This window comes from Octopus sinensis, linkage group LG16 (genome assembly GCF_006345805.1).
Source record: "Octopus sinensis linkage group LG16, ASM634580v1, whole genome shotgun sequence".
Classification (NCBI taxonomy): domain Eukaryota; kingdom Metazoa; phylum Mollusca; class Cephalopoda; order Octopoda; family Octopodidae; genus Octopus; species Octopus sinensis.
Window position 1 is genome coordinate 55,756,482 of NC_043012.1, and position 17,121 is coordinate 55,773,602.

Sequence of the window (17,121 nt, forward strand, 5' to 3'; positions counted from 1 at the left end):
TAGGTAACTAGTCACGACTAGCTAGCGCGGATGCGCGAGTACGCGAGTGTGCGCACCAGGACCACTGTTCTTAAGTACTACCATTTTCTTCAAATCACACACACACTCGCCTTAAATAATGTACATTGGATAACAACGTTCCTTTCATACAAAAATGGACGGGGTGGTCATGGTTGGAACACAGGCATCTTTATGATTGGTGAACGACTGCACGCACACACGCATACATACATACTGAGGTACATGCCCCCCCCGCCCCTACAACATATGTGTGTGTGTGTGCGTGTTTGTAAATATGTTGTGTGTGTGTGTGTGTGAACGCGCATTTGGACACCACAGTGATGCATTTGTTGCTATTTTAGGACACCTAACGAAAAATAGTTCTGCAAGACTGATTATGCACTAGGGAACTAATAACTATGATAGCTATGATAATGAATGATGTGGTCAAATAAATAAATAGATATAATATAATAAAAACAAACAAACATCGAAATAATGTGCTAACAGCAAACTGACTATCCATATACTAAACGGTTATACATATATGTATTGTATATGAACACACACATAGGCGCGCACATCTACACTTACATACACATATTCGCAACTTGACGTTTTTATGGTTTCGTCTGTTGCTAATGGTGGAATGTCCGTTCCTTCGATCGTAACTTTTCAGTTGTTCGACCAAGTGAACGCTTACTCGTGAAATTAACGTATAAGTGGCCGAGTATTCCGAAGACACATCTAACCTTAATGCGGTCCTTATGTCGAATGAGTGTTACACAGAATAACAAGGTTGGACACCATTGAATAAGATGCAATCAGACAGACAGACAGATAGATAGATAGAGACAGAGAGAGAGAGAGAGAGACAGACAGATAGATAGATAGATAGATAGATAGATAGATAGATAGATAGATAGATAGATAGATAGACAGAGGCAGAGAGAGAGACAGATAAATAGATAGAGACAGATAGATAGATAGATATATAGAGACAGACAGAAGAACAGAGTCCAATACAGAACTGGTAATTCATCGACCCCTAATAGATGAAAGGCACGTAGAACTCGACAGGATTTATGTATGTTTATATATAACGATAATTTAAACTGAAGTTTGACATTCTTTTTACTCTAAGTTTTGTGTCGCCGCTTTTCGATATGACTCGGCGTTTATGAATTACGGTTTTATTATGTAAATGCTAAGTATTTGGTCGAAATAATGTTTAGAAATATTGAGATTCAATGTTTGAGACGCTTATAGTGTAAAAATTTATCATTTTAAATATTTAATGTTTGAGAACGTATTAAAGTATGAGGCAAGAAGAAGAAAAAAACATACATGAAGACAGAGCAAAAGAGGAAGTAGACAGATAAGAAAGGGGATAAGGAGAAAAAAGAAAATGGAGAAAGGAAGAATGGTAAAAAGAAGGAACGTAAGAAGAGATAGTCATAAGTAAACTGTGCGCTGAACTACGATTACATTCGAAGAAATTAGCTACGATAACGTGATGGAGAAAGTATGTATTTATCAGAGAGGAGTGTGAAAGTGAATAAGAATGCATTAGGTTTATTATGAGCGAATGGGGAGAGGAAGGACCAGGGAAGTTGTAGAAATGATTAAAGTACAGTTATGTTGAAGAAGACGGGAGGGTGAGGAGAGAGATGTGAGGACAGTAAAATGTGAAAGCTGATTGGTACTTGAATAAATATATAACAAAAGAGGGCAAATCATTTCTGAGGGATCTGATCTCGTTCTGTGTATACATTTGAAAAATTAATCTTATCAACGTCTCCTCTGAACTTATTAAATTACAGGAATGAGCTTCTTTCGAAATGTCGTCGCTATAACGCGTGTGTGTGTACTGGGGTTGATATAATCAACTTCCTCCCCACTCAAAACTGCTGGCCTTGTGCCAAAATTTGAAAGTATGATGATGATGATCATCATCATCGTTATTATTATTGTTACAGTGTATTTCTGTTGCAACCGAATTAAGTATGCTTCTTATCAGACCCATGGTGTTTGGATGCAATATTATCACGCCTACACTTTTTGTATTCGTTTTGAGCAAATTGTTGACATTCTGATACAAGTTGAGCCACACTTGAGTGAAGGCTCCTACTTATCTATCATTCTCTTGGTCCAAATTACCATTAGGGTCTGTTCTTGTGCCGCGAAAACCATTCTTTTGCTCTCGTCCTTTAATATTCCTTTCTTTAACCAGATCCTGCCACTCATGCAATCTTTTATCGCTTCTGTCCTTTTGAAAAAAAATCACTGTACGGCGATTCTTTTCATCAAAGTTTGGTTTCGTTTATCCCTCATTTTCTTGGATGCTCTGCTAATTCTATAAGTAGTTCCATTATTACCTTATGGAGAAATTTAATTTACATCTCCCCCATAGAAATCTAGACTTGTTTTCTCTAGTTCTGCTACCTTTTCAACACTCCCCTCTATTTTTATTATTTTCTTTGTCTTTTACTTGTCTCAGTAATTGGATCACGGTCATGCTGGGGCACTGCTGTGCGGGTTTAGTCGATTAAATTGACATCACTATTTATTTTTTGAAGTCTGGTACTTATTCCATCGCTCCCTTCTGCCGAACCGCTAAGTAACGGGGACGCAAGCAAACCAACACATGTACACAAGCGAGATGTTTGAGTGACGAACACAAAGACTGAGACATATAAATATACACACCTGTTATGTATGTATGTATGTATGTATGTATTATGTATGTATGTATGTATGTATGTATGTATGTATGTGTATATGTATGTATGTATGTATATATGTATGTGTATATGTATGTATGTATGTATGTATGTATGTATGTATGTATGTATGTATGTATTATGAAGTCCAAAAGCATGAAACTTCTTGCGGTGTTTTAAGATACCAATTAGATACAGTAAAACATTATGTTTGGCGCTTTGACTGTTTCCATAACTTAGTTTAGAAATGGACAAAAATAATGGAGGTGTATATAGAATCAGAAAGTATCTAGAATTCACAAAAAATCTCTGCTTTACACGATTAATCGATAGGGTAGAAGTAATCGCCAAATTGCTTTCAAAATCACATAGACAGTCTTTAAGGAGGGAAGTAGACATTGGATAACGCAGTCCAAGACAAAGAAAAGACGGAATTGTCATCACTAGCATTGCTGGGGGTGGAGTACGGTTTGCCCCAGGCGGCACTTTTGGGTCTGCTGTAAGCAATGTTTTTTGCAGGGTTCGGGGGCAGCAAACGGAAGGGCTGCCTCGGGCGGCACACATTGTAGCTACGCTAGTGATGGTCATAGCTGGAATGACTCTGATCATACGTCTTCTCAATCAGTGCTGACCTGGGGGCTAAACAGCAGCAGCAGCACTATCGCAGAAGTTACAACGCCAAATTACAACAAGTACATCGGACGTAACTAATTGCAACTTAAAGCGAACCAATGAGAGTATTTATCAGGTAGTTTGGCCTGTTAGAAATCACACAACTGTCTTTCTTTTTTTTTTTTAAAAAAAAGACTATAAATATGACATGGCGCGTCTAAGCGTGATGGTCACAGTTGAATCGCTTTAAATCATAACTCGGTTAATATGCAGTTAAGGACAGACAGTGAAGTCCCATAATATTCTTAACTGACCTGGAGAAACATCAAGATTTCATTTTAAAAATCCACCTGACCGTACCGAGTCCACTGGCAACTAGTATTGTATTTTCTGATGACATCTTCAGCATTTCTGCAATAACAGTTGCGGGTACAATACACAGCTCTAACTTACTGTACCCAGAAACGGACCGAAAAAGGCAATACCACGGCTTCCTTATCGATGCATGATAGACAAAACGGATTCGCGTGATTAATGCAATAATCCTGCATGGAATTGTTCTCAAAGAACTAATAGGAAGTAGTGGCGTTGTTTATGTGGATTTTGTCGGGATCTTTTCGGTTTGAACGGCAGTTTTTTAAAATAATTTCCACCTAACTAAACACTTTTAAACTTCGTATACTGGTAGAATGTGTTTATAAAACATCTTTTTCTCTTGGCTTTATTGAGAAAATTCTATAGTTTGTAAGATATTTGTTGTTTTTTTTCTTCAATTTCTGCAATTTCAACCAATCAATGACGTCTATTGAGGTAAAAAAAAAACATTCTGTGCCGTATGAATATGTCCCTCGTTTAAGAAACAGAATGGGTTTATTTACATTTGTGAAGAAAAAAGATACCCTTCTCCGACCCCTAACCCTAACCCTAAAAGAGATTGAAATGCAATAGATCGATTCTAGGGTCATAATTATGGGTGACAATTTCATATGACACCCGCTAGAAAAAACTGCCGTTCAAACCGAAAAGATCCCCGGCGTTATTTAGTTTCACCTTTTTATTTTCAGAAGCCTAAACTTCTTGTCAATGCGTAGTTCTTGAACTAGGACTAGTTCCTCTGTATTATATGTGGTACATAGGACATATTTCCCTGACGTCCATGCATCAATTATATTACACCCCACCCTGTTAACCGCCAGAGTAATTTGGGACTTATGAAACGAAAGCTTTATATTACTCAGAACATGAAAGAAGAGCTAATTAAAGTCTGAAAACAAGGGTGTCCTAAGATAAACTTATAAAAAAAAAAAAGATTTTGACAGTCAAAGGGTTAAACAACAACAGAATGACTTAGTAATTACCTGTAAGGCCAAGTGACTATAATTATATAGAAGTTGTAATTAATAAAATATTCAAACGTCACGCTAATTCAAAAAATATGAATCACTTAATTTATGCAAATATAAATCGTTTAATTTATGCAACTGGTCACAACCAGAGAAGTTAAAATTAAAAGCAATGAAAGCAAAATTCGTATGCAACCAATGCAGATAAAACGGAAAAGAAAAACAATTGGTTATTTTATTTTTTTAAAAAAGATTCGTTCTTCTGATCCATGACCTTAGAATGGAACTCGAAATATCGATAAATCTATTATGCGCACACGCTCACACACACAAAAATTATATATATATATATATATATATATATATATATATATCTTTTCTCTCTCTCTCTCATGTATATATATATATATATATATATATATATTATATATATATATATATATATATATATTATATATATATATATATATATATATATATATATATATATAATGGAAACAGCTTATAATTATGTGTTATGAGATCAAACGGTTATTGTTAAAATTACTGGAGTCCCAAACATGGTCAGGATAATTGCTAAGAAAAAATCCTAATTGCTATTTTAGTCTCTGATCATGGTTGGTCGTTGGTTATAAGATTCCGTTCCAAAATGATCACGATAAAGCAGGTTCCATTGCGTTTTAAAAAAAATAATTAGTCACAGAGGATCGTTTACACATGAAAAAAAATAAAAAAAGAGTCTGGATAGTATAAAAAAAAGCAGAATAGATATACTTATGTGGAAAGCGCAACATTAACTCACGCACACATATACATACATATATGGACGCGCATATACACGTACGTAGAGAAGATTGGAGGGGTGGCATCACAAAGGGAAATAACTAGTTTATTCAGCTAAAGTTTGCAAGTTATGGTACAATATACATGATGGGCCAAAAGTAACGCACCAAAACAGTTCGATTCATGTAATACGTTAAGGTTTAATCTTGGTGCGTTACTTTTGGCCCACCTTATATATTATATATATATATATATATATATATATATTCTACAGTAAGACATAAAATATGGTAAGTTGTTACTGTAGGCTGGTTGAACGATGAGATAAGAGAAAAGATTAATATAGCGCAATGTGTGGTATAGTATGGAATGGTGTGAGGTGTAATCTGTGGAATTGTAATGGTGTGATAATCTATAGTAATTTTAATACGATATGATGCAGTGGGTGGGTTTGATAAAGGCAGAAAGAGGAGTATATGTGAAATGTTATATGAAACAGTGGATATGTCTATCTATCTATCTATCTATCTATCTATCTATCTATCTACCTACCTCTCTATCTATCTATCTATCTATCTATCTATCTATCTACCTACCTCTCTATCTATCTATCTATCTATCTATCTATCTATCTATCTACCTACCTCTCTATCTATCTATCTATCTATCTATCTATCTATCTATCTATCTATCTATCTATCTGTATGTCGGTCTATCTCTATCTATCTGACTGTCTGTCTGTCTGCCTGCCTGCCTGCCTGCCTATCTACCTATTTATCTATCTGTCTATCTATCTATCTATCTATTTATCTATTTGTCTCTATCTTTCTTTCTCTCTCCCCCACCCCCTCTCTCTATCTATCTATGTCTGTCTACATACATACATAGATACATACCTTCCTACATACACATGCATACTATTGTGCGATTTATCTCATATGTTACAGCAGCCTAAACTTTATCTCCGCTTTGGTATTTATTTTATACTCCACTGCAGCTGTTCAATGAGAGTAATCACAGAGGAAAGAGCCGTACCAGTGACCTCCACATCTCTTTTCTAGGTCCTTCAAGCCTAGTGGGAGGAAGTTATTCCCAAACCAGACACCTGACCTGAATGCTTGCAACTGAGTGGAATCTGCCAAAAGCACTCAAGAACCAGAGGTGATGCTAAACCTAGCAACGGAGATTAAGTCCATTACCCAAGAACTCAGATAGTAAACAGTTGGAACAAATACTGCAAGGCATCTTGTCTGATGTTTTAACAATTCCACCAATTCACTGTCTTTTATTGGTGCCTTATTTTATTGACCCTTAATTCTTTCACGTTTAAACTGGCCATATCTGGCCCAAATATTCTACTGTTTTACAGCCAAACCAGCCAAATCCAGTGTCTTATTCCTGCCCTATAGCGTCATTCTAAAAATAAGCAATTACATTCTTTTATTCTTTTACTTGTTTCAGTCATTTGACTGGGACCATGCTGGAGCACTTGAAATTTTGAAGCTACAAGATAATGCATGATTATCTTAAAACAATGAGGAAAGACAAGCATTACATTTGACAGAATTATCTGAATGCTAAAGCGGCGAGCTGGCAGAATCGTTAGCACGCCAGGCAAAATGCTTAGTGGTATTTCATCTGCTGTTACGTTCTAAGTTTAAATTCTACCGAGGTTGACTTTGCCTTTCATCCTTTTGTGGTTGATTAAATAAGTACCAATTACGCACTGGGGTCGATATAATTGACTTAATCTGTTTGTCTGTCCTTATTTGTCCTCTCTGTGTTTAGCCCCTTGTGGGTAGTAAAGAAATAGGTATTTCGTCTGCTGTTACATTCTGAGTTTAAATTCTGCCGAGGTCGAATTTGCCTTTCATCCTGTCGGGGTTGATAAATTAAGTACCAGTTATGCACTGGGTCGATATAATTGACTTAATCTGTTTGTCTGTCCTTGTTTGTCCCCTCTATGTTTAGCCCCTTGTAGGCAATAAAGAAATAAGAATTTTCTGAATGCAAAAGGGCTAAGGGGTGAAAAGCAAAGTTGACCACAGTGTGATTTGAACTCAGAATGCAAAGAGCCAAAACAAGTACCACAAAGCTCTAATACAGTTCTTCTCAAACATTTCTTTTATTATTCAATATAATATGAAATATCAAAACAACATTTCCAAACACTAATAGTAATTTCAACTTTGGCACTAGGCCAGCAATTTTGGAGAAGGAGTTTAAGTCAATTACATTGACCCCCAGTAATCAATTGGTACTTATTTTATTGACCCCCGAAAGGATGAAAGGTAAGGTGGGATTTGAACTCAGAATGTAAAGACAGATGAAATGCTGCTATGCATTTTACTTTGTGTGCTAACAGTCCTGCCAGCATGCTGCCTCTCCAACCATGAATATTGCCAAAGAATTTGCATACAGAATAAGAATTAAGAATATTTTTGAAAATTAGGGCAATTAAAAGAAGCAAGTGTTACTCCCCCAATGTTTACTTTTCCCCCAGTACCTACCCATTTAAAATTTCCCATGCTCTCTAGTAAGCAGGGCCATCTTAGCAGTATTATAGCCCCCTGGGGAAATCAGTGCATTGGGCCCTATGGTATTTATTTATTGACAGCAAGCCACAGCATATATAGATCAAAACTGGGCCCTTAAGCCTGTGAGGTCCCTGGAGCACTGCCTAGTATGTCTATGCCTTGAGACAGCATGCTAGTGGGAGGCACCATCAGCACTGCACTAGCAACTCTTCCCACCAGTCTATTGCTTTCACCTGATCCTTTGTATTATTGACCCCTGAAAGAATGAAAGTGGAATTTGAGCTCGTGACACAGGAAGCCTGAGCAAATACCACAAGGTATTTTATCAGACTTTGTTATGATTCTTTCCATGTATTGAGTACCACCCACCCCTAAAAACTAGAGTAGTTGTGTAAGCTTCACTTACCATCAAAAAAATCTAAAGCACTGGGCTTCATTTGCCATCCAGAAATAGAGTATTGAGTATTACTCATTATAAATCAGTAATTAAAAAACTGAGATCGTCACAGTTGAAATATCTTTGGTTATATCTCTTTTCTACTCTAGGCACAAGGCCCAAGATTTTTGGGGAGTGGGCCAGTCAATTAGATTAACCCCAGTATGCAACTGGTATTTAATTTATCAATCCCGAAAGGATGAAAGGCAATGTATATGGTATGTATATGTCCCCTTAACTAGTGGTTCGGCAAATAAGACTGATAGAAAAAGTATTGTGTTGTCTGGAAAGTTCATGCCGATTTATAGTAGCTTACATTTCGACTTATTTTAGAACATGGTTGAGTCTATAAAATAAGATTTGACTACACCTCCATTTAGAGCACAGTTTAATCTATCTTTTCGTGGAAGAAGGTTTATGTTGCTATAACCTGTGCTACTTCTGTAACCCTTTAAAATGGAAGATAAGAAAGTCCATTTTCGGCACTTGATGCTTTGGGAACCAGACAAAAACTGCTGCAGCTCGGCTGGGATGTGTTACCCTACCCTCCATATTCACTAGATATTGCTCCTTCAGATTTCCACTTATTCAGGTCTCTGCAGAATAGTCTTAATGGTAAAAATTTCAATTCCTTGGATGATGTAAAAAGATACCTTGATGAATTCTTTGCCATGAAACAACCTCAATTCTGGGAAGAGGGCATTTTCAAGTTAAAGGAAAGATGGAGATGCATTGTGCAACAAAATGGTTAATTTTTGGTTGATTAAAAATGTAATGGCAAGTATTTATTGACCTTTTTCTTTCCTTTAAAAATCGGCACAAACTTTCCGGACAACCCAATACCGTGCTAAATAAAAAAAAAAAAGTAGTGGGGTTGATTCATTCAACTAAAAGTTCTTCAAGATGCTCCAGCATGGCTGTGCTCTAGTAACTGATACAAGTAAAAGATAAAAGACAAAAACAAAAAAAAGGTCAAGGGCGCTGCCCCTTTACAATCTAAATGAGGCTGGGATAGGGTTGGTGGGTTAGGGAAATAAATAAAATAGAATAAAATAAAAAAATTTGCCAGCTGTGATTCTTCCCGTTCTGAAAGCATTGACACGATAAAGTTTCACTCAACATCAACCATACTCGAAATTCCTCAAAGGTTCTGATAAAACAGGAGAAACCCAACATCCCCTAAATTCAACATCCTTTCCCTCTTAAAGGGAGATTGATATCTCTTTCTGTACCTACTTTTAGCTTCAACACATATTGTATATAAAGTGCATATATGTATATATATATATATATATACATACATACATAACATACATACATTTGTTTATGTACACTTTCTATTTATATATATATTTGTTTATTATTTTATTTCTTTATTCTTTACCTGGTTTTTCCATCCATCTAGGTCATGCCCATGCTAGAGCATAACTTATTTTTTATATTTTATTTATCTGTTCTGTTCATTTTACACATCATCATTATTGTTTAACATTCACCTTCCATGCTGGCATGGGTGGGACGGTTTCACAAGAGCCGACCAGGCCAAAGCCTGCACCAGACTTTTGTGACTGTTTTTGTAGGATTTTTACAGCTGGATGCCCTTCCTGACATCAACCACTCAGCAGAGTGTATTTAATTAATTTTTTTTTTTATACTATTTATTATCTTATTGAGTGGAGGCACATGGCCTAGTGGTTAGAGCAGTGGACTCGTGATCAAGGGATCATGGGTTCGAATCTCAGACCAGGCGATGTGGGTGTTTATGAGCGAAAACACCTAAGCTCCACACGGCTCCCGCAGAAGGTAATGGTGAACTTCTGCTGACTCTTTCGCCACAACTTTCTCCCTCTCTTTCCTCCTGCATCTTGCAGCTCACCTGCGACGGACCGGCGTCCCGTCCAGGTGGGGAACCTATACACCAAGGTAACTGGGAAACCGGCCCTTATGAGCCAAGCATGGCTTGAGAAGGAACAAATAACAAAACATTATCTTACTGTATAGACTTAATGCCATAGCCCCAAATAATTCACGCGACAATTAGTTGAGCACTTTTTGTGAAAGAAAAACATTACTAAGATTAATTATGATGTTCTCTTTGAAGCAAGTATAAATACTGCCATGTAAAAAGCATCCAGTATACCTCTGTAAAGGGGTTGGCATTAAGAAGGGCATCCAGGTGTATAAACCATGCCAAAGCAGACAGTAGAGCTTGGTACAGTCCTCTGGATTGCCAGCTCCTCTCAAACCATCTAATCCAACCATGTCGTGAGCAAAGACAGGACACATTAGGTAATGTACTCCTAGATATACTCCCATAAAAATAAAAAAGAAAAACATAAAAAAAAATTTTAAAATATCCCCAAAAGTCAATTTGGGCCAGGTTGAAATGTCTTTGATTATAGATCTGCTTAATCAAGACTAGCCTAGGGTTCATCATCGTCATCATCAACAACAACAACAACAGTATATAGACATATGTGTACCCATGACAATGAGGGACACATTGTGTGCTCGCTTCATTTTCTTGGAAAAGCAACCAAATCTAACCTCAAATCACATCCCACCATCTTCACATTAGAATATGTATTTGTTCTAGTTATCTCAAAATCAACAGGATGGTCATAGCTGGAATGTTTTTAATCATAAGTCTGCCTTATTTTTCGTAAGAAGCAATCTTCCAATGTTAGATCCGTGTTATGAAAAGAACTCAAGTTATTGTACCAAAGGCAGCAAATTGGTAGAGTTATTAGAGAGTTGGACAGAATGTTTTGTATATTTTTTTCTGATTCTATTCATTCTGAGTTCAAATCCTGATGAGGTCATCTTTGCCTGTCTTCTTTTGGGATTGATAAAATAATAAATAAATAAATAAAAAAAACGTAAATCCAAGGGAGCAGATTGGTGAAACTAAGAAAATTGGACCAGATTGGCTCCAGCATTCTGAGTTCAAATCCTAGAATGGTCTACTGGGGTGGTACACTTAGCATGCCATCTAATTTAACAACACGACCTAGCAGCTGAGATACACTTAGTGGACCCCACTTTGTTACAAACTTTTGGAGCCAGGTCTCCAATTTGAAAATAGCTTCTTCTTTACTCTCCTGTGCCATCTTAAGACATGGTCACACCAGGTCCAGGGGCTCAGTGGTAGTCTTTGTATACAGTGGCTGATTTTCTGTCAGTAAATAACACAATATGCTCCAAATGCATTACTTTGCCAATGGACTGAGGTCCCTCTTCCCTCTTACTTTCTTTCTCTCCTTCCTTCCAAACCAGTCTTGGAGGTCTTATAAAAGGCCAGGAGAACTACCTTCTCATACAGATTAAAAGATCAAGGAAAGAAATATAAACTTGCTTGACCTATGGTCTTCATACGTCTTGCTGGTTAAGCTCACCCCAAATGTTTCAGAGCTCAAAGCCATTAAGCTGCCTCACCTTGTATCACAGCAGTGAACTTATTGTAGGGTAACAATAACAACAACAACAACAAGAGATGGCAAACTGGTAGAGTTGTTAGGGGAACAGATAAAATTCCTTACAGTATCTTTGAGTTCCAAAGTTCAAATCCCGTCAAGATGAATTTTATTTTACTTTGTTTCAAAACAGATAAATAAAATCCTAGGGTTGATTATTCTTTCTTTCTTTCTTTCTTTCTTTCTTTCTTTCTTCCTTTTCTCCTTTTCTCTCTGGAAGAAATCAGCTGCGTTTAAACCTGGAGAAGGATTGGCTCAGCTAGGTTTAAAATCTCCAGTGCATACTATTCGTTACAATAGCACTCTTGCAACCCCCTTAGGAGTTAAGGTCTCCTCCTGCCACCACCACCACCCTCACTCTCACCATCACCCTCACTCTCACCATCACAAAAACATAGTTGACTTGTGTGTGTGTGAGTGAGTGAGTGAGTGTTGGGGGAAGGTTTAAACAACAACAACATCCTGCCACAAGACCCCAAAGCATGGTATCAAATAAGATATGAGAAAAAAAACAACAAAAAAAACCCCAGCATGAAAGTAGTATAGCAACATGATAATAAAGGAACAAATAAATAAATTAACAAATGAATATATTACTGTAGTGATAAGAGAGGATGCCCTGAGATTAAACAGGAATGGGATATCATAGGGAAAATAACAGTGTATTGGATATCAAATAATGGTATATCCATTACATCATTCACTACTTAAACAGCTCTGGGATATCATGATGAAAACATAGCTGATACTGCAATATTGTTTAGGGTTAGATTTGAAGCTTTAAATTTAGGGTTCACGATCAGGTTTAAAGCTTAGGTTTAGGGGCTAAATTTAGATTTTAGGGTTTGGAATTAAGGTTTAGGGTTTTAAGGTTAGTGAATACAATGTAGGAATAGGGACTCAAATTTAGGGAGAAGGAGTTAGAATTTAGGTTAGAGGATAGATTTAGGATTTAGGAGGGAGTGTCACACATAACAGACCCTGTTTAAGTTAGGATTTAGAGTTTAGGATAAGGGGCTAGATTTAGACTCTAGGATTTGGAATTATGGTTTAGGGTTAGGGTTAAGGTTAAAGTTTAAAGATAATAATTAGAGTTTAGGGATAAGGATTAAATTTTAGGGTCTAAAGGTAAGGAGTAGTGTTAGAGTTTAGGGTTAAGGTTTAGATTTATGATTTAGGGTTTAGGTTTAATGTGAAGCTTACATGAATTGCATATCAAATAATGGTAGGGCTCAGCTTTTAATGCTAGGGTTTATGTTTAAAGTCCAGAGTTTAAGTTTAGAGCTTGGAATTACATTTAAGGTTTAGTGGTGGGCTAAGTTTTGAGTTTAAGGTTAAGGTTCAGGGTTAGGGTTAGCATTTTAAAGTTTAGTCTAGGTTTAAGTGAATTAGATACTTAATAATGTAATGACATTTGTTTTGTATTGCTCAATAATGTCAGGATTTAGGGATAAGGTTAAGGGTTAGAGTTATGGATTAAGTTTAAGATTAATGATTTGGATTTAGAGTTTATGGTGAGGGGTTATTTTTAGGGTTTACAGTTCAGAGTTAATGTTCAGAGTTTTCAAATTTTTGGTTTAGTTTTAATCTAGGGGCTAAAAGTCAGGGCTAGAATTTAGAGTATAAACTAGGGTTAGAATATAGAAACAGGTTTAGTGCTGCCATTGTTAAATTTTCAGATAAATTTGGGTGTTTTATAGTGTAAAGCTAAAATTAGTGTAATCAATACATTTTCATAATATATTATGTTGTTTAACGACTTCCTCTGACATTCCTTTCCTGACGTGATGGACAAACTGTTTCTGTGATGTAAAATGTAATGGATAACTAAATTGATAAGATATAACTAGCATAGGTGCAGGCGTAGCTGGGTGATAAGAAATTTGCTTCTCAGATACATGGTTCTGGGTTCAGTCCCATTGTGTGGCACCTTGGGCAAGTGTCTTCTGCTATAGCCTCAGACCAACCAAGACCTTGTGAGTAGATTTGGTAGATAGAGGTGTGTGTGTGTGTGTGTGTGTGTGTGTGTGTGTGTATGTGTGTGTGTGTATATATATATATATATATTTGTGTGTGTATCTTTGTGCCTGTCCCCTACCACTGCTTGACAACTGGCGTTGGTTTGTTTACATCCTCATAACTTAGCAGTTCAGCAAAAGAGAACAATAGAATAAGTACCAGGCTTAAAAAAATGTACAGGGGTCAATTCATTTGACTAAAAACTTTCCAAGGTGGTGCCCCAGTATGGCCACAGTCTAATGACTCAAAGAAGTAAAAGATAAAAGATTGTTTTTGTCATGCAATGTTATCATAATTGAGTATGAGATATCCACCCAGGGTGGAAGGCTGCATTGCTGTACATAAGAAGAATGAGACATTTCCAGCATGTATGTTAAATCAGCAGATCAATACTTTTCTGGTATCAATAGATCAATAGGTACATTACTCTGTATGATGATTGTGGGGTCTTTGGCCTGAGATTGGGTACCAGAGTAGTAATAGAGTAGTTAGGAAGGTGGTGAGCTGGCGGAAACGTTAGCACACCGGGCGAAATGCTTAGCGGTATTTCGGCTGTCTTGAGTTAATTTTGAGTTCAAATTCTGCTGAGATCGATTTGCCTTTCATCCTTTCGGGGTCGATTAAATAAGTTCCAGTTATGCACTGAGGTCGATATAATCGACTTAATCTGTTTGTCTGTCTTTGTTTGTCCTCTCTGTGTTCAGCACCTTGTGGGTAGTAAAGAAATAGGTATTTCATCTGTCTTTACATTTTGAGTTCAAATTCTGCTGAGGTCGACTTTGCCTTTCATCCTTTTGGGGTCGATAAATTAAGTACCAGTTGCATACTGAGGTTGATCTAATCGACTGCCTCCTCCCCCCAAATTTCGGGTCTTGTGCCTAGAGTAGAAAAGAATAGAGTAGCTAGGGGATGGGGTGAGCAGGCAGTCATCCCTGGGTGATGCTTTTATGGAGTGCTTTTGGGCCCTGCTATATAAGCTCCCTGCTGGTTGTGGTGTTCAAGGGCTGCGCACTCTAACTACACCACTGCAGAAAGGTGCAGCTGCCTATAGGAAGTATTGATAATTGACTAACAAGCAATTTGACAAATTAATTAAAAACTCATTATAATGTCCTTACCATCCCCATAGGAAATGATACATGTCATTTTTCCTGTTTCTTTTTTTATTTTTAACCCAGGCCAGCTTTGACAGTGCAGATTCATTATCAGCGGTATTCCAGCCATGACCATCCCATTTAATTTTGTATTCAGGCATTGTATATCTGATGTCACATTGTTGAATCTGTCATTCACTTTTTTGAAAAACTGTATAATGTAAAGGTATGAGACGTTTTGGCTTAGCCTTCCTGGCGCTGCCTATTTGGCATTGCTGATTCAATGCTTTTTAGTGTTTTTCTCGTTCGCTCCCTCCCTGTCTTTATTTGTGTGTGTGTATGCGTGTGTATGTGTGTGTGTGTGTGTGTGTGTGTGTGTGTGCGCGTGTGTGTGCGTGTGCGTGTTTCCCTTCAGTGCCAAAACGTAATGTCACCAAGGCATATCACTGTCCAGTCAGCCATATCAAATCGCCAATGTCCAAACAGCTGCGTTCATTCATCTCATTCCAAAGGTGTAATCTGAGTGAGATTTTGCCACTATTTCTAACAGACCAATTAGCAACATATAGGCTCTCTAGTTGCCTCTGGGTTTCTTCGATGGCTCCTGCCTATTTTACAATGAGGTTTTTCGTATCAGTGGAAGTTAAGTATCCTTGCCACCGTGGATATAACTCAGTGACATTGAGAAGATCTGAACTGGTGACTCTTCGGTTGATAGGCCAACAATCTACCGCCTCTGCCAGCTGCACCTCCTTTTAGTCATTTAAGACAACCTTGGGTATATTTGGCATATAAAGAGACAAGGTAATTAGAGACAGAGATAGAGGAACAGTGGAGTAAATTCCTTATAGTGTTCCGTCTCATCGTTGAGTCCTGTGATCTAAATTCAAATTAATATTTTATCCATCCGGAAGGCGGCGAGCTGGCAAAATCGTTAACAGGTCGGGAAAAACACTTTGCAGCATTTCATCCGTCTTTAAGTTCTGAGTTCAAATAGCGCTGAGGTCGATATTGCCTTTCATTCTTTAGGAGTCGGTAAAATAGAAATCAGTTGAGCACTGGGGTCGATGTAATCGACATACTCCCTCCCACGAACTTGCTGGCCTTGTGTAAAAATTTCAAATCAATATTGTATCCGTCCGGGTGCGGTCGTAGAATAAGTTCCAGTCATATGTTGGTATCGGTTTAATCGACTGTAAGTCCACATTTTCAAAATTGGACGATGTATCGAATCAATTCAGTCCATTTGCAAAGTTTGATTAAATTGTTTGTGACATAATAATTATGTCCTAATTAAAGAAGTGGGTGGAATGCAGAGGGAAAATAAAATAAATACCAGTAATACAATGAGGCTCGTATCGATTGTACAGTTCGTTTGCAAAAATTGGCATAGTATTAATGTATGTATGCATGTATGTATGTATGTATGTATGTATGTATGTATGTATGTATGTATGTATGTATGTATGTATGTATGTGCTGGGTTCGGAGTCACTAGTGCAGGAAAGGAGAGGGCCATAAATTCCATTACTGAGGTTGCAGAGAGGGTCACCAGGTGGCTTTGGATAAAGGGAGCTGGCGATTTGGTGCTACAGATGTGCGATTTCGAGTGGATGAACTGGTCAAAGGCGTCTGACGTTGAAAGATTCCATTACCACCCGAGAGCCCAGAAGCATCACTGATATTGCATTCCAGAGCATCCTCTCTGTGTATGTAAGTATATACATCCTCTGTGTGTGTATGTATGTACATACATACATACATACATACATACATACATACATACATACATACATACATACATACATACATACATACATACATACATTATGGCTGCCCCCTCGTTATCGAGTATGGCCATTGCACGAAGCTTAACTGTTACTGGTGCTGTGATCGAATGTGACTTTTTAGCCCAGCTAAAGATCTACAATGTCTTGTACAGAATTGGCAACTAAAACCTTTACCGGTAATACATACATACATACATACATATATTATCGTACACATACACAATGTATGTCCTTTGCTAGTTCGCTGATCGGCTGCGATTTGATGCGGTGGAGATGACTTTCTCAAAGTGCCGGGTGTTAAAACACCTGAA

General features: G+C 37.3%; 1 protein-coding gene across 2 annotated transcripts in view; it reads right to left on the reverse strand.

Annotated features, from left to right (window-relative positions):
• Window positions 1-17,121, reverse strand: part of LOC115220251 (filamin-A) — a 146,384-nt gene that overhangs the window by 122,923 nt on the left and 6,340 nt on the right. The gene's annotated exons all lie outside the window — the stretch shown is intronic.